Raw genomic sequence first — 22810 nt, 5'->3', positions numbered from 1 at the left:
CGGTAGAGTGCAATCCAGGATGATATACTGTAGCAGAGAAACATTCGGAGACTTTGGTCTGTACAGCAGGTGTAAGGAGAGGGGTTGAACGGTAAAAGTGTGTGTCATCAGCATAGATTACTCTTTTTTCGCTTTTTGAGTCAAAAAAGTATTCGTTTTAGTGTCAAAAAGCAGTACAAACCTTTATAAACTGTGGATTATATGTATGTATGAAGACAAAAGGGAGCCCAGAGCTACTTCCAATATGACAAAAATACTCACTGTGTATTTTTGTCTTATTGGAAGTAGCTCGGGGCTCCCTTTGTGTTTTTTTTTTGTAGTATACAGTGCCACGCTCAGTAGCACTCCTTTTGAGACACACACACACACACACACACACACACACACACACACACACACACACACACACACACACACACAGTTTTTGGTAATTTTTGGGGTTTATATGAGCTTACTGGGTAACTGTGTGTTTATTAACTTTGTCCAGCTGGTCTCAGCTGTTTTGGAGGTTAGTGGCCCCTCCTCCCCAGATTTGAAGCTCGCCCCTCCCCACTTTTCATGTGTACAGGTCTTTTCCTTGTGCTGTTTGTGACAGATCCAATGCAGTTCATTCTTCCTGTAATTATACAGTTAAATAAGAATTTTAATCAGTTAGTGTTAGGACCTGCGATATTATGGTCATGCCTTGAAGTGGATTGCAGGCTTATAATGCTTTGGCCAAAGGGTTAAACAAAATTACTTTTTTTTTAAGATTTAAGATGATATAGATATATATCTATATCTGTGTATTTTTGTCATATTGGAAGTAGCTCTGGGCTCCCTTTATGTTTTTTTTTTTGTAGTATACATTGAAACAGAGTGATATGATTTTTTTTTTTATAACTAGTGTTAGTAAAAAGCAATTTTTAGTATAATATTATTTATAATTGTCATACTGAGCAAATAATACATTTTGTTAATCTATATAGTTAAACATCCATGTTGCATCAAAAAACATTTTGGTTATACAGAGCAATTTGATTATGCACTGAAAATTTTAAAAAGACTTTAGTGTTTATGCCAGATTGAACTTTGCAACTATTTTGATGCTTTTCTACTTTTTTTAGCACACCAACAATTGTTTAGTGTGTCATATAGCCTCCCGGCAGCTACTTCTTTTCCTGGGCCTTTCCTCTGTCAGACCTGTTAGTGCAGGCAGTGGAAAGGTTACTTCCTTCTTTAAGCCTGTGTGTGTTACAGCCTTGAATGATGTCATCAGTATTCAAGGGCAGCCTTAGCAACTTCTGAGGATGTCAATCTGAGGGGTGGATATTGGCTGGAACGCCCCCTGATGTGTGTGGGCCAATCTGTATCCGGCTCTGGCTTGCTATGAGAGAGTCAGAGACACTCCCCAAAGATATTCAAATTGGGACATCCTCCCAAATTATCAGTTAGTCAGTTGATAGAGAGTTAGAGAGAAGATAGCAGAGAAAACCGTCTCTCCCTTCCCCCCATTGCTGGGTGCGGAGAGAAGGGATATCAGGCTGTTTATTCAGAGCTTAGAGTGAGAGAATATGGAGAGAAATAGGCAAAGGAGGAATGAGACACCAGTGAATCCTGTTTCTCTGTATTGGAGCTGCCTGTGAATAAAGCAACAGAAAAGACATGCTGTGTGTGTTCCTGTCTCTGGATGAAGGAGTGTCAGTGGAGGTCCCCCCCTGAAGATCTACATGGGATCCTCGCTGGCTGAAGGCGCTGTACCAGAGAAAGATCAAGGTAATCTGTCCCTCCTGTTCCTGTCCTGGCTCTCCCCACACCATCACGGAGTCCTCAGCCCTCCTGTTCACCAACAGGTCACAGCCCAAAACCAACAAAGAGCATACCCCTCAATCTCACTTAAGGGGGTATGGAAAAAGGGTTACAAGTGCATATCATTAACATATGTGCAGTCCATTTTTGTACCACCCATTAAAAAAAAATCACTTTGATACTGATGGTGCAGATTAAGTAAATGCATACAAATCAAGTCAAGACAGGATCCTTTGCTCTTTCACCTGAGAGAGGTAGGCTCAAGTAGGAAATGAGATAGGCAAACAAATACTTTCAACACAGATACCCAGAAAGCTCTAAGAAACGCCCCAAATATATATATATATATATATATATATATATATATATATATATATATATATATATATGTATATATATTTATATATATATATATATTTCTCAAAAGAAGTGCTACTGGGCATGGCTAAATATATATAACAAGAAATAAATAAGTCCAGAGCAACATCCAATGTGACAAAAGTACACAGTGAAATACCTATATATCTCTTGAAAAAGGGTAATTTAGTTAACCCTTTGGCCAAAGCATATAAACCTGCGAACCACATCAAGGCATGACCAATTCGCAGGGAGTAAGTAAGAGAAAAAATAGTGAAGCATGTTCACAGAAATCTTCAGCAAATTCAATGGTGAGGTATGCACTTACATGAAAGTGCCTGAGCCCAGGCACTAAAAGGTTTCTTTGCTCCTCTGCTCCCACAGTGGATAACTTAATAACTTAATCCTGAAGGTTTAACCTTTATGGGAATTGATAAAATAGAGTTAGATAAATGAGGAGGGGACCTAGTTCATAAGATCTCACAGAAGGAAACTATGTATATTTATAACAAAACAAAAAAAATATGCGCAATAGAATATAAACTAAACAAATTAAAGGATACAGAAATAGAACACTATATATATTAAATACCTAAATCTCTCCCTGCAGCTGGCCCAAAACTCACACCCAAAGAGAAAAATAAAAATGTAATGACAAAAATGACCTACAGCGCACAGGAGAGAAGAAAACAAAAACAGAACATACAGTAATGTAATCTGTAAATAATACATAGAAGTTCCCTGCTGTAAAGAAATGCACTTACTATACAAGATAATAATTAAAATCAAGCAGAGCAAATAATCTTAGCTGGATGCGTTGTAAAGGGGACCCACGTCACCAAACTTCACTCAGCTCCTCTGTAGAGATGCAGAAACTTGGTTCAGTCAGAAGGGATTTTCTTCACTTGTAGAAGCCTCCTCTGAACTGATAGGCTCAGCTGGGCTCCCAAAATAGATATTGGAAAGGGATAAGGAAAAGAGCGAGAGGGGGTGTACTCACATACATACAAAAAACAGATTTATTGAGCTAAAACCATCAAGGTTATATCCACACATCAGCTATATCCTGCAAAAGTTCTATCCCTGCTTCCGAAAGGAACGTTCCGCATCCCTCCTTCAAGGTATCACCATATACTCAGAATCTGTCTGTCATCTGGGAGTACTCAGCAAGATAGAGGAGGCGACCCGCGTCCCTCTTTCGTAATAGTTTCGTAATCATTACTAATTCACTCATCCAATTGTAGTGGTGAAAACCTGTTCTCAGTGGAACTTGTGTCATTTCCCAATAGCAGACACTCTGTTTTCCTACTAATGGATTACATTTCTGTCCAATCAATCTATTATGATTTTACTTATTTAAGGACCCTTTATTTTACCCATTTTACCGCTGATGAAGCTGCATATACTCAGCGACAAAACGCGTAGGGTTAAGTCTTAGGACTCTGGTATTGTCCTGTCTGGCATTATTACAGTAATACCATTTGAGTATGCTCGTCAAGTAGCTAGCAGCGGAATTCTCGTTGGCATTGTGGGCAGCATCGTGAGAGTTGTGCCTGCAGAGGGAATACAGTGTGGATGCGCACTCCCGGCGCGGGTCCAGCATCAGAAGCAGAAGCGTGCCTGCATCTCTCTATGCTGCCTTGGTGTCTCAATCTACAGAGTTATGGTGATATCCGATGGAAGATATACCTATGTCCTTATGCTTGGTTTATTTTTAATCTTTTGAGTGGCCGTAATTCACGTGTCATCTGGTACCTTTATTACAATTACCTTACTTTATTAGGCTATGGGAGACGCGTGTCTTCTTTTGTTTTATAGTGGTCAAGGAAGAAGGTTGTTCCTGACTATTAGCGGTCGGCGAAATCCTGCAGTGGTTCTATAATTTTCTCATTTTTTAAAAAATGTTCTGCTATTGGTTAATCCTTTTTGTATTTGTCTACTCCTCCCTTTTATTCCCCCCCCCCCGTCCCTTTCCCTCCCTGTTTACTTCTCCTTGTTTTATATGTTGGTTTGTTTGTTGTTTGCAAGCACCATTTTTAAGCTTTTCATGTATACATTTTGTGGAAACTATATTTATATATGAATAGCCTATTTCCCCTCTCTGAGCATTCATCTATTATCACTTAAATATCTAGCAACGGCGCAGCAATTTTTGAGATAGATAGATAGATAGATAGATAGATAGATAGATAGATAGATAGATAGATAGATAGATAGATAGTCCATAGCATAACAGTGTTGCACACTAGCCTTCTCAAAATGCTGATGCTTGTCCCATAATGCAGATAATAAACTTGTATAGTTAGCCAGAACTGCTCCGGTGGTCCGGTGACAAAGAGACAGCACACAGTGGTATAGAAAAAAAACTGTATTAAAGATAACGCAGGACACCTTATCCTGTCCTGCGTTATCTTTAATACAGTTTTTTTCTATACCACTGTGTGCTGTCTCTCTGTTACCGGACCAGTTCTGGCTACTCTGGTAACTATACACTACTTACCTTCCCATTGGAGAGGAGTCAGCCAGAGAGAAGAGGAACTATGAAGTGAGCTCTACAGCACCACCTAATGGCCGAAGTTGGAGAGCTGCTGCATAGAGATCATTCTCTCCTTTCGGCTCGAAATTTTCAATTTCGACCAGCCCTGGGGGAAATTTCCCTTTTGCCCCAATGGCCAGCTCGTCCCTGATCTCTAGACAGGACAGGAACAACACAAGATGGTCCCGTAGACAGGGAAGCAAACAAGGAAAGCAAACCAGGGCTGCAAACAGGACAGAAAACCGGGTACAGCTAGCAAGGCTGTTGAGAAGCCCAGAGATTAGTAACAGGTGGCCTCATAGGTTAAGGGAGTAAGATGTTGCAGCTAGCACAGCTGTCTGCTATGGGCTATAGAAAAGGAAGTAGACCTTAGTAGTTGAGTCCTGACACTTTCTCCCTATATGCAGCATTAGGTAGTAGCACATTATTCCCTGTATTTTCTTGTTGCCCTTTCTTTACATAGGCATTAGGCATTAAAGTCTTCTCACTTCAAGCCCCCGACTCATTTGCCTTGCTCTCGTTCCAAACACCAGAAAAACATATACACCCACATAGGAAAATCTTTTTTTGCGGCCCCAAACAATAGGGTTCATTTTAAACAATTTAACATCTCTTTACAATGGGAGGTGGCAAACACCTGCAGCTTTTAAAGACTTATTTAAACATATAGGTAATTACCAATTGTATTTTTTTAGTAAGAATACAAACCTATTCTTATTCTTTGTATTTACTTCCACAAGTATCTATTTTTCAGCGAAGCTACCACATAAGTACCAAAGAAACTGTTTCTGTGCTACTTTAACTTTTGTCAGTGAGTTTTTATTCATTCATCTTAGAAGAACAATTAAGGTAAAATATTAGTTGTTACCAGAAAAGATGAGGGTATAGAATGTAACTCAGTGCTAATAGATTTTATATGGCCTTTGCTTCTACTGGAGGGGATTACCTTTTAGCCAAAAAAGTAAATTCTGTGAACTCCAGCTGGACACTTCATCCTGTTTTAGGCTGATATTGCAGAAGCATCATTAATTTATTGGACAGCTTTGTGGGACACCATAGTGCCTCCCAATATATATTTTTTATGTTAAAAGCAAAGCCATCATTTTTAAAAACTATGTTTTAAGAAAGAATGTGAATTAAGAATGCATTCATATAGAGTCACTGCAAAAAATGTTTCATCTATTTTATATATCACAGCAGTAAAATTCATATGTATTTCACAGTTGTAAATAACAAGCTAATGAATATACCTTGAAGATATGTTAAGACTGTTTTATTTTCACAAAGACTAGCCTTTAAAATATAAAGATAAAAAAAAGTTTGCATGAAGATGAAACATGGGAACTAGCCTTTAAGAGCATTTGTGAGAATGAGCAGGTCATTTATCAAAGTCTTCCAGCTTCAAAACTGCTGTAAATAAACGGCACTAAATATATTAAAGGAAACATCCTATTGATTTTAAAGCCAATGCTTTTCCTTCTTAAGTTTGGTGAAGTTATTCTGCGCCAAGTGAGGACACATTGACAATAACCTCTTGGAAATGAGTCACTGGAGGCTATGTACAGTATAATGCATCGCTAGGAGTGATTTTGTCCTAATGGAAATGTACGGAAGAAGAGCAAGTTAGTGTGTACCCGTGTACCAATGAATAAAAGCTATTTTTATACGTTGTATAGTCTGTGCGTCAACTTCTTTAACACAAAGAAACAAAATTATACTAGTAGGTAGAGTTAAAAGTGCAGTTTGGATGGTGTCTGTGATGTAAATGATATGTAATATTAAACTTCAAGTATATGCCCGACAACTTTTTGGGGGAGTAAAAGACAAAGGGACCTATTCTAGTAGCTTCGATAATCAACTCAGAGGATTTTGAGCAGCCATCTCAAACTTTTGTTGGTAGCTATTCAGAAAGCCTTGATGAGTTGGTTAAATCGTGCGGGGATTGCATTTTTTCGTGATTTCTGGCTCCTGGCCAAAACACGTCGCATGGGAGCTGCAAAAAAGCCCAAACTCGCATTTTTGCTCAAAAGAAGCTATTCTAGTAACTCCAATGAGATTAATGGAGCTCTGGAATTGCAAGTAATTTTATCAAAGATTTCTCGCTAGCCTTGGGATCTGAGAGCAGGACTTAGTAAAAAATGTATTTTTCCTGCATCAGATTGAAGCCGGGAGTCTCCGGAGCAGATACACATTAATATCAGCTCCAGAGACCACCGGCATTAATCTGATGCAATAAAAATGCATTTACAGGCAGCTTCATTAACTTAGAAAACATTAAGTACCTAGAAGTACAGTATATTGTGTATGCAGCGATATTATTTTACTTAAGTGCAATTATCAATGGAACGCAGAAAAATGGGGGAGCATCGTGTGAGGGATGATACAATATAGATGTCAGGTGGTGATGACTCCTAGCTGGGGCCCAGTGGGATGTAATAACCCAAATGGATCTCCCAACTGGAGGGTTGTGGGAAGTTGATGGTGAACTCAGTTAAAGAAATAGAAATAACTAAATAGATCAATTATTCACGTACACGGCCCTGTGTAAGTGCTGGTACATCAAGGTTTCTTTTCTTCTGGCTCTCACTTCCGGTGTGGTTTACTTCTTTTCTTGCCGTCTCTCATTGGATTGGGGAAGTCTTCCTGGTTCTTGCTTCAGGCTTTTCTAATTCCTTACAGAGGTCTCCCACTCACAGAAAAAAGCCAATTAGATCAATGTGAAGATTTTACAGATAGAAGCTATAATAGCTGGATAATGGGAAAGTGGCCAAAAATAAGCAGAATAACTGCAATAACTCACACGGGCTAATGTGAGTATCCTCCCATAAGGATATCTTTTCTCTGCTGATGGTCTGTTATCCCTTGTATCTTTTCTCCTACGTCAGTTCTTATTAGATGTTATTTAGAACTCCTGGATGGGAGTTTAAATGGCTTGTCTCTCCCTCAAAGAGACAAATTAGGGTCAATACAAAATGAATAAATTATACACTCTGTAATAACCTTAAGTAAGGGGAGGGGGTGGGTGATGTGTGATGTATTATATTATAAAATAATTACTCACACGGGCCAGTGTGAGTGTGCACACTAGTAGAGGTGTCTTTGTCTTCTCTATAGATGGTAGCTGCAGTCTTGTATTCCCTCTGAGACTGGATACTGTACAGGGAGGGGACTGCTCCTCCGTGCAAGGGTGTGGAAAAAGGCAGAGGTCTGCACTGGGTCTCGAACAGTCTGAATTATTTCCATAAAATAATTAAAAAAGAACTTGTGCCAAACAATACAGCACCCAAAATAGCAGCCAAAGCATGGGGGGGTCATTCGGTGGCTAGTAGTAGGTAACCCCTGTCTCCGTGTCCGGGTGCAGGACTACAACTCCACTTCCCGGCTCCTCTATGGTGGCTGCAATTGTCCAAAAGTGTGAGCAACGTGTTTCGACCCTGACTGGGCTTCCTCAGGCTCCATAGAATTATCAATGTTTGATTAAAACTCTCCACAATAGATGGTGACTAATGAGAGATGATCAGGCATAATTATTTTTGTTGCACTTTTAGGAAATACCTAAAATAGGCTTTCCCAGTATAGAGGATACACCCAAAAGGCAGGGTTTTATTACCAGACAGGTTTATATATTACATACCTAGTACTGGTTCTATGTTGCACATTTTGTTTAGGTGCTTTTTCTCTTAAGAAATATATTATTAAAAGTTAAGTTTTAAATATAATTCATAACACATTGAGTCTATAGTGCGCCGTATAGGGATTCTTTTTCAGTACTTCTAGGTACTTAATGTTTTCTACGTATGCATTTCCCAGGCAGCACATAGTTTAAAAGGTAGGCTTGAGCAGGGCCATAATTTCTTCTGTAGCTTCATTAACTTAGCAGCTAACCTCTAAGGAAATAAAGGGGTTAACAACCAGTGCCAGGTTTATTGTGGGTATCGGGGGTGGGTGAAGGGGGTATTTGGTCTGCGGTGGGTGTTTCGGTCTTGCGTTGGTTGTGGGAGGAGTTAACCCCTTTATTACCTTAGTGGTTAGTACTTCTAAGGTAATTAAGGGGTTAATCCCTCCAGCTACCCACCTGATAGGCATAAACACTGACTGTGGGTCAAATGCCACCTTCACCCACCCCTGATACCCACAATAAACATCAACAATAAAATACTAAACAATACACCCATTCATTGCCAGTGTGGTTACCTATGCCCTCAATGGGAGCAATGATAACCCCAATGAGAATGAATGGGCACCCCCTCTACCCCCAACAACCATAGAATTACAGTACAATAGTGGATAAAATTACTATTATCCAGATATGAATAATACTGCATTTGCCCATTCAAAATAAAATATTATCCATACAGCATAATGTAAATAAAACTTCTACGTACCCCTGCCAGGATGAAGGCCATCCTCATCACTGTCCTCTGCGTCCATGTCCTCCAAGGGCAGCAACAGTACAATAAAAATACAATCGAATGGCCCAAACCCCTTATTCACCTTAGCGATTAGTAACCTCTATAGTAATAAAGGGGTTAAACCCCATCCTCCGCTACCCACCTTGGTGGCCTAACCACTCACCATGGGACAACTACCTCCACCCCCTACCTATTTATTGGCACAGTGGTATATCATGCCCATGAAATATGGGCATGATAGCCACTTTAGCAGTCAATGGACAACCAAAAAAAGAACTGCTCCAACTCACTCCGTAAGAGACACTCTTTTCTTTGCAAAGTAACATATTCAAGTAGAGCTGGGCGAATACACCTCTATAACTCAGCATTAGGTTCTCGCTCCTCCTTTTCTTTTGCGGCCATTCCTATGCTGACCCCACCCCTCACTTCGGTGCAGCACACCTCAGCAGCTTTCTGACACACATAGTCCTGACATCGCAGCCTCCCCAAGTGTTTTGGTCACTTCCTCTTTGGGTTGAGAAACATTTCTTTTTCTTTCTCTTTGCTATAGTAGCTCCTGAGAAATCAATTGTACCGTGCTCACCCTTATTGTTAAAACTTTTTTTTTTCATATTTTGTGTACACAGTGCATATATTCAGTAATGGGTATCTTGGGCTCAGTACAGGAGTCTGAGAGCGTCAATCTTGTCTTTAACGTGGCAGCCACATAATCAGAAATAGAAATCCAAAAAAAACCAGAAACACCAGTTAAGAATGAAAGTGTCTTTAAAACAGAACCACTGGAATTAGCAATAGAAATATCACACACTGCAGGGAAATCAGAGACAGAGGGACTTGCTTTAACATTTGAGACTTTAGAATCAGTAGTACGAATATCACATAGCACAGGAAAAACAATGGGAAGTACACTTTCTTTTGAAATGTGAACCTGAGAGTCAGGTTTGGTGATACCAAGCAGTGCATTGGAATCAGGGAATAGCAAGTTTGTCTCTGAAAAGGGAATTTTACATCTGGCAGGGATTTAATCAGACTCTGTAGAGGAATCAGGAAACAATATATTTCTCTCTGACGTAGAAGCCTGAACATCCGCAGTGGTTATTCCAGGTAGTGCAGAGGCATTAGGAAAAAAAACAATCTTGCCTCGTAAAAGGGAGTCTTGTAACCAGCAGGATTTAAATCAGACTCTGTAGAGGAGTCAGGAAAAAATATGTTTATTTCTGAAGTGGGAGTGTGAACATCAGCAAATGTAATATCAGAAATTGTAATATCAGGTACAGATGGGGAATCAAGAAAAGAAGAACCTGTCTTTAAAAGCAGGAAACCCCACAATAGGGAAATCACTGATTGAAGGGAACACTATAGTAGGTAAAGAAGGGGCCCCATAATCAGCAATCAAGAGAAATGTTCATTGACTCCAAGAAGGGAATCTTAGTTTGATCTCCCCCAGAAGGGGAATGGGGTTGCTCAGGAAGTCTACTGGCTGAAGGGGTGTGACTGGCTGATGAGTACGTATTTCCTGCAGCAGTCTCAGCATTCTCAATCCTGACAAGCACATCCCCCCATTGTTTTTGAAGGGATGTGACCACATGTAATAAGTGGATTGCCTGTTGAGCCTGAGTTAAAGTAGGGTCCACGTAAAATTTGTCTTTAGACTCCAGAAAAATAGTTTAAGCTTGCGCTTATCCAGAAAAGGATTGAGGTCTCTCAGGAAGAAGGAGGCGGCCCGCTGTCAGAGAAGGTGCACTAATATTCAGCAAGTGTAGCCATGTATATCAGCCTCAACACTATGAAACAGTGTCTCTGCCTGCTGCATATGGTGCTGTAGTTAAAAAGCAAAACAATTTAAAGATGATACTTGCTGTGTGAGTTCTGAGTCTGTTCCGGATTGATCCATGGTAAGGCCTTTGCTTTCTGCCAAGACTTCAGGAGCAGATAGGACCTCAGTGGCTGGAACAGAAGGGGGCAGGCGAGGAGGTTCATAACCAGGGTTCCAGGGCAGGCGGCAATCATCATGGTCGGGATCACAAGAAGGGGTCCAGGGCAGGCGGCAAGAATCATGGTCGGGGTCGCAAGCAATGGTCAGCAGCAGGAAATACACAGTGACAGAGGCAGGGCAAGAACAAACAGGGACAAGCCTACAACAGGCAAGGGCCTTTGTTACGGAACAGGAAAAAGCTCAAGAATAAATCAGGGAACCCAACACAAAGCAAAGGCAAGGAAGCACAGGAAACAGGAAACTATAAGGACTGGCAGAGACAGAGGACAGGAGCACCAAGAGGAGACAGACAGAGGAAACCCAGAGCAGACAGAAAACAGCAGCACACCCGGGGGACAAACTAGGGAACTGTGGCGGGGAGCAGGATGTCTAGGAAGACTCTGACAACCTCACTATTTCCAAACAATTATTTAAAACAAACAAAATAAGTTATGAACTTTTTTTTATTATGCTTGTAAATTTCCTTTAACTATCACATAATTTCACGAAATGCGAAACCGTGATCTGTATAAATTGGATGATGTATTTCATAACAATGTTTCTTCTTGAATCCCAAATTAAGAATATGAAAGGACCAAGCTCTGAAAAAATAAGTTGTTCAAAAGCCCAGGTTAAGCTGTAAGAAGATAAGGAGATAAGGAGATTCAGTAATGAAGGTATAACATTTATTTTACAATGCTCTGTAAATCTGTGAGGATGTTGAATAGGATATATCTTACTGTCCACAAAATACACCTGAAACAACAATAATACAATCACAAAGAGAAATAAATAATAATACTAGCCAGAACCACCAACCTGCAATATACCATGTAGACTTACATCATTATGCAAATTCCTCACATTCATTGGTTAACAAAACTTGTTACGAGAAAGTGCCCTTGTCAACATCTACATTTTTACGGGTACTGTATGTATTAGTACGTCTGCCTAACATTATAACTGTACTACATTCTGGGGCACTAGCTCCTCATTTCTTAAAATGTTTAGAAATGTTACTGACAAGTCATAAAAACATTAGTGGTTCATCTATTCCTAGCTTCCAATAAAAACAATATGCTTAAAGTATTTTTATGTAGAAAAAATGGAAAATATGTCAACCAAGATACACATTGTTCATTCATTTCAAGTTTATTTAAAACCTATTACACTTTGCTGCATTTAAATCAATTTTTCTTGAATATATACCCTAGTAGATTGCACCTCAAGCCAGTTCAGGTCCCCAGAGAATTTAGAAAAAGAGATTTATCTAGTAACAAGTAACACCTCAGGAAAAAGAAACAGGGTTTTTAATTGCTTTGTGCTCTTCATAATTGAAGACAGGCACCTTCTTGAGGCATTCACTGCCAAGAGGAGTGTGACTCCACTTGCCCCTGCTTAATTAATCCTGTGATACAAACCTTCTGGCTTCAATTTTCACATTTCTGTCTCTTTTTAGAGGTGATAATAAAACTACAATTTTATGTTGGTTACTGTATGTCTCTAGCTGTGCCAGTAGAACACAAATAAAGCTGTATGGAAGAAGGGGATCTCTTCACATTCTTGGTTTTTCAACAGAGGTAGAGAGCTTTCTTTGTGTTAATAAGAAAGAAAAAGGAGAATTTCACTAAGACATAACTTTTACAAAAGTCATGTGGTTAATAGGTCTACATAAATAAAAAAAATCTATTTTTATTGATAAAGTGTTAGAAGTTGATATATATATACAAGAGTATATATATATATATATATATATATATATATATATATATATATATATATATATATATATATATACGTATATATATATACTCTTGTATATATATATATATATCAACTTCTAACACTTTATCAATAAAAATAGATTTTTATATATACATTTTTATATATACATATATATATACAAGAGTTTTCCTATGCAAGCTGAAACCAATGCAGAACATACAGTATATAAAATTGTCATAAGACATGACCGGTTAATAATGAATTTAAAGCAGACTGAAGTAGTGCAAAAAGCTTATTTTGATTTAATTAAGCATATACGAAAATTACAGAACAAAAGGCCAACTAGTGTTCTGTCAGAGATTAGTATGGCAGCTAATTTGTTTTACACTTTAATTATTCAATTCATAGAAAAGCTGTTATATCTAGATCCTATGCGAATCATGATGGACTGTATGTATTTAAATTACACAAAGATTTCTTGAACACTTCTAAAAGTTAAAGGCACTGTAAGGGCCGGTCTTAGGCTTTGTGGGGCCCAAGGCAGCATGCTGGCAGCAGGAACCCCCTGAAAAAAGGGGGACTTATCTAGGTCAGCAACCCTCTTCTGACAGCGTTGTGGCATTATGACGTCCCAGTGTCCTGGAACATCATGTTGCCATGGCAACACGATGTTATGTGATGCTGTGATGACACGCTGCAGGAGGCAGCCCGCTGGTAAGAGCAAACACACACGCACTCCACCCCCCCAACCCCAACACTTACCTCTTTGTCAGTCCAGGGGTCCCACGCTTCCCCTCTCCCTCCTCCTCTGAGCGCTGAATTCCAACTTCTGAACGTAGAGGGGAGCTGGAAAAGGGGGGCCCACGAAAGTTGGATCCCGGCGCTGACAGAAGGGAAAGGAGGAAGCACAGGGCCCCTGAAGGTGTGAGACCCAAGGCGGCTGCCTTTCCCCAAGGCCAGCCCTGCGATCTGTTCCCCATACCTGATTTTCATTTGCCTCCCCCACCCCCTTTTCATATGGATGAAAAGTATTGTATCCTCAGAATCTGAAACACACAGCTCTGGTGACACCCTGGTTCCTTTTATACTTACCACTGAATGTAGCACAGATATTGTTCCATCCAAGTTAAGCAAAATTCAAGTTTAAATCTTCAGTGTCATGTGGGCCAACAGGAAGCTGCAATGTCATCAGTGAGGCCTTCCTATTGGCTCACATGGTGCGGGGGATTTATATACCAGGAAGTACTGGCGCCCCTTTTCCGGTAAGTAATTGGAACTAGCAGGTCCCTGGAGCTTATATTAATGCGGTTTAGCATCAGGGACCCACTTCTTCACAATTTTAAAAAGGAGGGTCCCAGTGGCGGAAATGCTCTTTTAACAGACTATTACCTTAATTTAATAAGCCAGAAGATGTCTTATAGAATAGCACCACTTAGTAATATGGGCCTCTACTCTACAATACTAAAACATTCTTTACATTTTTTTTTGTACATTCCATACTTAAATTCATTAAGTGTGACGATTTTGACAAGATTTTGAAGTGTTTTGATGAAGTTTTCACAATATTCCCATGGTTTTGTTTACTTTTTAGTCAGTGATTCTGTTAAGTACACTTAGGTCTGGATACATCAGACTTCATTATTATGGAGTTAATATCATACCCAATTAAGTAAAAAAAAATATTATTAGCACTATTGTAAGGTGGTATATATCATCATTGCTGTAATAATTTACCGGGTGCGATGTGGGAATTACGTGACCGTTACTAATGCATTAATTACATCATTGAGGTTGCTTTCATTATATTTCTATTGTAGGATTCTTTACTATGTATTATTACAGAATCCTGTGGTACAGTATGTAACCCTTTTATCATACCCCCCTAGATGAGATTGGGGGTATGCTCCTTGCTGGTTACTTCAAGCGGTCTGGGTGCTGCAACCTGCTGGCAACAGGAGGGCTGAGGGCTCCGCGGTGGTGTGGGGAGAGCCCGGAACGGGAACAGGGGGGGGGACAGATTACCTTGATCTCTTGATGGTGCAGTGCCTCCAGCCAGTGAGGATCTCCTGTTGATCTTCAGGGGATGGACCCCCACTCACACTCCTTCATATCCAGAGACATTAATCCACACAGCAATGTCTTTTCTCTCTCTTTATTCAGCAGACTCCATCACAGAGAAACACTTCTCTCATACAGTACTCATCATTCCTGCTTCTCACTCTCTTGCCCTAAGCTGCATTATATCCCCTCCCTTCCCCTGGTAGCATGGGGTAAGGGAGAGACAGAATCTTTATAAGACCTCTTCTCTCTATGTCTCTCTCTCTCTTGTATAACTGAACTAACTAATTTAGGAGGGATGTCCCAATTTGAACATCCTTGGGGATTGTCTCTAACTCTGACTCATTACAAGCCAGAGCCGGATACAGATTGGCCCACACACAATGTTCCCACCAATATCCACCCCTTAGGTTGACAGCCTCAAAGTTGCCAGGCCCACCCACGAATATTGATACAACATTCAAGGCTGAAATACACATACAGGCCTAAAAATGGATTTAACCTTTCCACTGCCTGAACTTACAGGACTGACAGGAAAGGCCCAGAAACAGAAGTAACTGCCGGGAGTCTATGTTACAATCTCCCCCTGGTAGAATCTAATTACCTCTCTTGGAACTACAGTAGGTATAACACTAACTTACTGTGCAACATCTGTAAATTTGACATAGGCTGAAATGCAACCACTACTGTACATTTCAGCATAACTTGAATTAAAGGACCAATGCATATACACAGATACATTGCATAACATGGTAACACAGTGCAATAGGTAGAACAGTACCATTTCTACTACAGGAGGAATAGAGCTACCTTAGTAGTAATGAGTAGGGTCAGACTTCCTAACCATTCTGCCCTGACCATCAGGCACACTTACAGTTCGTTTACCGAACTCAGAAATGTACTCCACCCTATCTAGATGAATATCTCGGCCCACCATCCATAACTTTAATAATTGTGGAGCTCTATCAAGATCTACATAAGCGGGGTCCTTAGCGATGGTCGCTAGATGAGCAAGAATAGCTTCTTGCACCCAATCTATTACTGTAGGTGAACTTCAGCACTGCGCATTAATTTCTCAGGGAGATAGGGGTACTCATAACCTATCGTCCTGAACCTGTGCACTAATACTTTGGCTGCGTGGCTAAATTTCACTAAACTTCTGTCAGTAGCGGTGCCCGGTAGCACCCAGAAAATAGGACCTTCCCACATAGGTGTTCCTTCTGCTCCTCCCTGACGGGAGACAATAAATTCACAGATTTTACTGAGCCCGTCCCCTCATCATCACAATCCCCCCACTGAACAGACCCCTCCAAATGTGTCACAGACATATGAGACAATAAATCACAGTGTTCATTTGGAGCCACGGGACTCACTGGTGATAAAGTCCTGGGGGTCAGGGGTCGTGCCCTGGAACAGGGGATGGACGGGGAAAGAGGAACAGAAGGGGCAGATGACACAGGGACAAGGGCCGCCGGTGACAAGAAGGCTTCACCAAAGTCTCGAGGGGGCACATTCAGGTAACTCTCCCCGGGAGGAGCAATGGCACAGTCATGGGTCAAGTTCAATTTGCCCCTCCCTTTGGCCTTAATATAGCGGGCTTCAGCCAACACTTTGGCCTGAAGAGTGTCTCTGTCTTCCTTCCTCTCCCTACAGTGCAGGAGGAAAGGATCATTCGTATCAATATCACTCACCGGAGTGGCCTGGATATCACTGGAGCTCACCCGGCCGGGCGACTCGTGGCCTTCTCATCTCCCGGTGGTGGAGCAGCAACAGAAGAGTCGATGCAGTCATCAGGGGTGGTGCCGGCTGGCACTTCTCCCGACAGTCAACTTTGTAACTGCATATCAGCGTAGTGGCGTTCAGCAGCTCGCATGTAGGATAGGGCACAAGTGCGGGCCTCGCACATCTCCTGCTGATGCCGCAGGTACAGCTTCGCAGCTTTCTGGGCTTGATCCCAGCAGGGATCTGAAGAAAGGACAAGCAACTCACCGCCAGCGGTAGCAGCAAGGCTGGTCCCAGCAACTTCGGGTACGTGGGAGGTATCGGCCGATACCTCTGGGGTCTCCTGAAAAGCAGACTCAATGGAGGGTACCTCCCTGTCGGAGCGGCTTACCGGAGCGGCAGTAGAATGCACCTCCCAGTATGGGCGTTAGGCGGTACAGCAAGACTCAGATGGCATACCCCTGAGCGCAGCTGGCACGGGCGCAGAGGGGGACGGCTCCGGAGACGGAGGAGGATCAGGCACTCTTTGAAGGCGTTCACCCAGGCGGTAGGACCCAGCAGAGAACCTTCTTTTTGGCCACCATGCCTTACAGTGGGCAGATCCATGCTGGGCCAGGACGACGGGTAAGTGGACAACACTTGTAGGTCAAGATAGAACAGTTCGTACACCATTTCGATATAATGATGCGCAGCGTCATCGGCCGATACTTGGGCCAGTTGGGACAACTTACGCACCAGTTGATATAAGGTGCGCAGCTCCCCGGTGCTCATCACATGGTCCGGTTCTGCGGGACCATCGAGTCTAGCCCGCAGATAAGGCACGCGGCAAGCGGAGCAACTCCCCATAAGATGTAGCGAGCCGCCTGGGTAGTCGCATAATGGGCAGACCCTGAGTAGTTGGTTCTCAGGGGAGTCCCGGAGGACAAGGACTCCTCCGGTCAGCTCATAAATCTGTCCACGGCTCTCCATCAGTATGACAGGCAATTCACAGTAGAGGCACAACTGCTGTCTCTGGAGTACACGTGCGTCTGGCTCCTCACATCATGTGTGCTCCTGCAGGGCACACCCAGCTCCTCCCCCTGGTAAATAGTATAGTCCAATCCAGAGCAAGCAAGGGGGAGGGGTTTCAGCAGTTTGCGCTGTTTCTTGGAAACTGTAAGTCCAGCAAAAGCTTGCAAGTTCATGCAACTTTTGCAAAAGTGCACATGGCTTCCCTGGTAAGGCGGGAAGCGCCATTTTGTGGTAGTAACAGTACATGCGGTCCCCAGTTCTCTGGAACCGCCATTTTAAAGCACAAAGTCCAGCACCACGCGGTCTCCTTGAGAGCAGAACCACCATCTTGTGAGGACTTGTGAGAACAGGCGTTGCCCACTTTTCTTCAGTAAGGGCCACACAAAGTAAAACACCATTCTTTCTGTTGAGTACCACGCAACCTGGAGTAGCTTCAGGGAACGCCTCACGAACTGTTACCGCAATAGTCCTGTTATTCCTGGGTGCACAGGGGTCTCCGATCTCACCTCAGAGTCCCTGTCCCCTTGATGCTAACTTAGTTGGGGTACAGAAGGGTATCATGCTCCCTGGTCCCTAGCCCCCAGGGGGTCACCCCAACTGCAGTGCCAGGATGGGCCTGCAGGCTCCCTGGTGTAGCCAAATCCTATGTAGTGGCATGTATGTGGGTATCCACGCTCCCTGGCACATAGCCACCAGGGGGTCGCCCCACAGGCTGGCAACTTTATGTGGGTATCCACGCTCCCTGGCACATAGCCACCAAGGAGTCACCCCACATAGAAAAGGTCCTTTTTAGAGTAACCCCCTCCATGGGGAAGCTTCAGGGAGAGATTCCCTCTCTGGAGCCTGTCTGCTGCTGTAAAGTCCCAACACACTGCTGCATGGTCCACGGTCTCTGAAAACCTGTCCCGTTGGTAAAACCTGTCCTGGGGAGCAGTTAATCTCAGCAGCGCCTCCAAATGTAACACTTTTATCATAACCCCCCCCCCCTAGATGAGATTGGGGGTATGCTCCTTGCTGGTTACTTCAATCGGTCTGGGTGCTGCAACCTGCTGGCAACAGGAGGGCTGAGGGGTCCGCGGTGGTGTGGGGAGAGCCAGGACATGGAACAGGGGGGAACAGATTACCTTGATATCTTGATGATGCAGTTCCTCCAGCCAGTGAGGATCTCCTGTTGATCTTCAGGGGATGGACCCCCACTCACACTCCTTCATAACCAGAGATATGAATCCACACAGCAATGTCTTTTCTCTTATACCCCTGAGGAAGCGGATATATCCACGAAACGCATAGGGTGACGTCACAGCCCCCGCGTCTCGCTACTCAAGCGCTCGTCCCTGCATTCCCCTGGCATCATGGGGCTGAGGTGCCAGCACGTACGTCTGCCTTTGCAGCAGGCGTTGTCTCGTGAGAGCGAGAAGGTCTGAGCAGACTTCGGGGAGGCACCGAGGCCACGAGCACGAGCGGTCTGATGGCACTTTGAACCAACCCACAGCAGACAGAGAGACTCCTGAACCACCCAGCTTGCCTGAGAGGAGACAGAGTAACACCTCTGCAGATACTGAAAGTGGAGTGACTGCTATCTCACCGCGGACATTGACTATTATATGCGCATGTACTACCTACATCTTGTAAGTAGGATTCTATAGGAGCCTGACACGGGAGCTGTGGCAGTTCATGTTTTTAATTTTTTGTTTTTTATATATTATATATTCCCATTTTTTTAATGCTTGCTCTAACACTCTTTTTCTGTATTGATCATATATCCTCATTGGTTGGGAATTCAGTTAATTAACTGTATCACACTACACTACCGACACACTTTATTAAAGTGTGGCCGGTTCCGCAAGCCGGGAGATTTCCCGGCTTGCTAGTGGCCGCCCCTCGGCGTGCCGCGCGTCACCGACGCGCGGTCACGCGTCATCGGGAGCCTGCGCCCCCTGCACGCGCGTCCAGGGCTCCCCGAGGGAGCCCTGGTGTCCCGCGATCGCGGGACGGCGGCAGGGGGTTCCGGGGGACCCGGCGGACCCGGCAGCGGTAGGGAGAGCGCCCCGATCGGAGGGCGCTCTTCCGCTGCTTCGGCGCGCGCCCGTCACCCTCCGGCGCGCGCCAGGATACTGCTGCGGCCAAGAACGGGCAAATGCTCGAATAAACTTGGCCGCAGCAGTATGTTGCTGTGTTCTTTTATCCACATGTGATGACAGACGGTTGGAATCACCATCCCCTCTCTGGAGGCGGGCACAGTCATCATATTCAACTTTTTTATAATACTTCACGGTTGTATTTTTCTTTATTGTTTACCAATATTTACATTATTTAATTGTGGTAATTCATTTTACTCATGTGCAAGGGCGCCACTATTTTTTTCTTTTTTTTTCTTTTTTTTCTTTTTCATTTTTTTCTTTTTTTCTTTTTCATATTCTAACTCTGACTCATTACAAGCCAGAGCCGGATACAGATTGGCCCACACACAGCAGGGGGCATTCCAACCAATATCCACCCCTTAGATTGACAGCCTCAGAGTTGCCATGCCCGCCCTCGAATATTGATATAACATTCAAGGCTGAAATACACATACAGGCTTAAAAATGGATTTAACCTTTCCATAGGACTGACAGAGGAAAGACCAAGAAACAGAAGTAACTGCTGGGTGGCTATGTTACAAGTAGAAATACCATTAACCCTTTTGATGCCTGTAGTTATCAAGCTATACTACAGACATCAAAGTGGCTAATACAGTTAAACAAAACACTACCATCCCCCTTGGCTATCTTAGTGGCTAGTAAAGCATTGCCATAAAAGGCTTTACTAACCAAAGGGTTAACCCCTACCACCACCCGGGCTGCCTAACCACTCTCCCCTGGACAACTACCTCTTTCCCCTCAACTTTTATCCCCACCCAACCCCAACAAACCTAATACCCGACCTAATGTACTAATGGGCAATAGATTGATTAGCCAAATATGGTTAATCAGACTTTTGTCTATAAAAAAAGGTATTAAAAAAAGCTTGCTAACACATAATAAAATGCACTACATAACCTTTTTGGCTACCATAGTGGCTAGTAAATCTTCTCCCCCTGCCCCCCCTCAATATTCCTATTAGCCACATGTTGCTAATCGTGTATTTGGCCATTGAAAAGTATTACAAAAATACTTTAGACTGACCAATTACATTTTAAATAAAAATAGCCTTTAAATTAATTGGTTTCCACTGTGCCTTTATAGGCTCTAAATGGGGCCTTGATGGGCACATTGGCAATCGATGTTGCCCTGTAAAAAAAACCTATGTCAGCCAAGGGGAAATCGATCCTTGTATCCATGGCTGAAGCCACCCAGAACAAATCCGAAAAAGGCTTATGCCCAACCGCACAAAAAAAAACACAAAATAAAAATCAGATTTGTAAAATTCTTTCATTCTTTTATTAATGTGTTTATTTTAATGTTATTCATGTGGCCTCGTTAACTTTTAGCCTTTTCTACATATTATTACTTTCTGCTTGAAGTTCTTTCAAAGTTACTATCAACAATATAGATATCCCTTGGAGGCATGCTGTTAGTAAAGTAGACCGTGGCCACTGCTAGACATCTGCTGGTTTGCTCACACTGCTAGAGCAGCAGTATAGAAAAGCAATGGTTGTGGCTTCTAAACCTGTTGGGTCTAACACCATTCCACTCATTAGCTTGGTGCCTTAGGCTTATCAACTCTATATAGTTGCTATAGAAATCCTTTTAGGAAGTGTGGGATTGGAATCATTGACATAAACTTTGCATAGCCATTAGCATATCTAATAGCCAGGTAACTCAGATATGCTCATTTTTCAGCAGAGGCATCTCTCTCAAGTTTTTGCCAACATTTTTAAACATTTCGGAATACTTATTCTAATAGGATAATAAAATAAGTATAGCCATATCAACAGAAAAAATACAGTGTGTCACTATAATATTAAAAATGGTAAAAAGTATTCTTTAATGCCAATTATTTACAGTATTTATCTCGACATCTTCTTGTTTTTATTTTAATATTATGTATTTGCTATACACTAGTTACTGTACCATCAAGAGCAATATGTATTTCCCTAATGCCCAGATCTGTGCACCATGTAACCATCTCTTTTTTGGCACAGATTGTAAGGAGAAAAAGTGATACACAGATTAATACAGTTTGATACTTATCATATTATACAGTATCTCTGTGCGCTGTGTAACTTCTCCCTAAATCATCATATTGACACTGCCCAAAACATGAGCTGTCACACATGGCCCAAAAAGTTAAGAAAAGACCTCAACACATTGGAACAATGAGACCAAACACTTAAATGAAACTATTTGCTCCAATTTTGCTCCGAAATTGCCTTAGTTCTGTATATAGACCCCCACAGACTCCAAAGTGACTTACAGACCTCCTCAAATATTCCTTTATTCAACATGTTGAAACATACCTATGAACCAAACAGAACCCACCTGAGATAACTGGGATATATGCTAATTTGGAAATAAAAAATATTTTCAAATGATCCCAATTAGAATATATCCCAGGTATGTTCTGTTTTGTTCACACATATCTCTCCACTTGTTGTATAAATGATTATTTGGGAAGGTATATCAGTTACTTGGTACTTTAAAAATAATATAGTTACAAAAAAGTCTCTCGGTGGCAGATCCACAAAACTCTGTTAAATGAGGCCAAATAACACGAGGTTACCTACATAGGTAACAGACATCCTTTTAACAGATATCAACAAAGCTAATGAAATTAAAAAATAGCATCTGTCACCAAAAGTTGTATTGTAGCTAGCTATTGTCGTATCTCACATGTATCTCAGGTGGGCTCCACAAGGAATACGGTATAACAGAACAATGACAAAAATATTGATTTTGCCATATGCCGTAGTGCTAGGCACATACTGAATTGAGAAACTTTATTTTACAATAAATACAACTCTACAAACTGCAGGAAGTCAATCAATTTGCTTCCCACAGCACACAAAGAGTTATTGGGTTGACAAGTCTAAGGCAGATTAGGAATGGGGTATGGTGTCGGACCCATCAGGATCAAAAGTTGAGCCCACACAGCCTCTGTTGTTCAGCGCAACAGCTCTACTAGTGTGAATTAAACCAGCTGATAGATAGCACCACTGTCACAGCATACTTAGTTTTGGGTTCTACTTCTCACTGAGTGCTCATACTTGTACAAAGCACTTTACCTCTTCAGGGATAGAGAAGCATA

This window comes from Ascaphus truei, chromosome 2 (assembly GCF_040206685.1).
Source record: "Ascaphus truei isolate aAscTru1 chromosome 2, aAscTru1.hap1, whole genome shotgun sequence".
Classification (NCBI taxonomy): Eukaryota; Metazoa; Chordata; class Amphibia; order Anura; family Ascaphidae; genus Ascaphus; species Ascaphus truei.
This window is presented reverse-complemented; position numbering follows the sequence as displayed.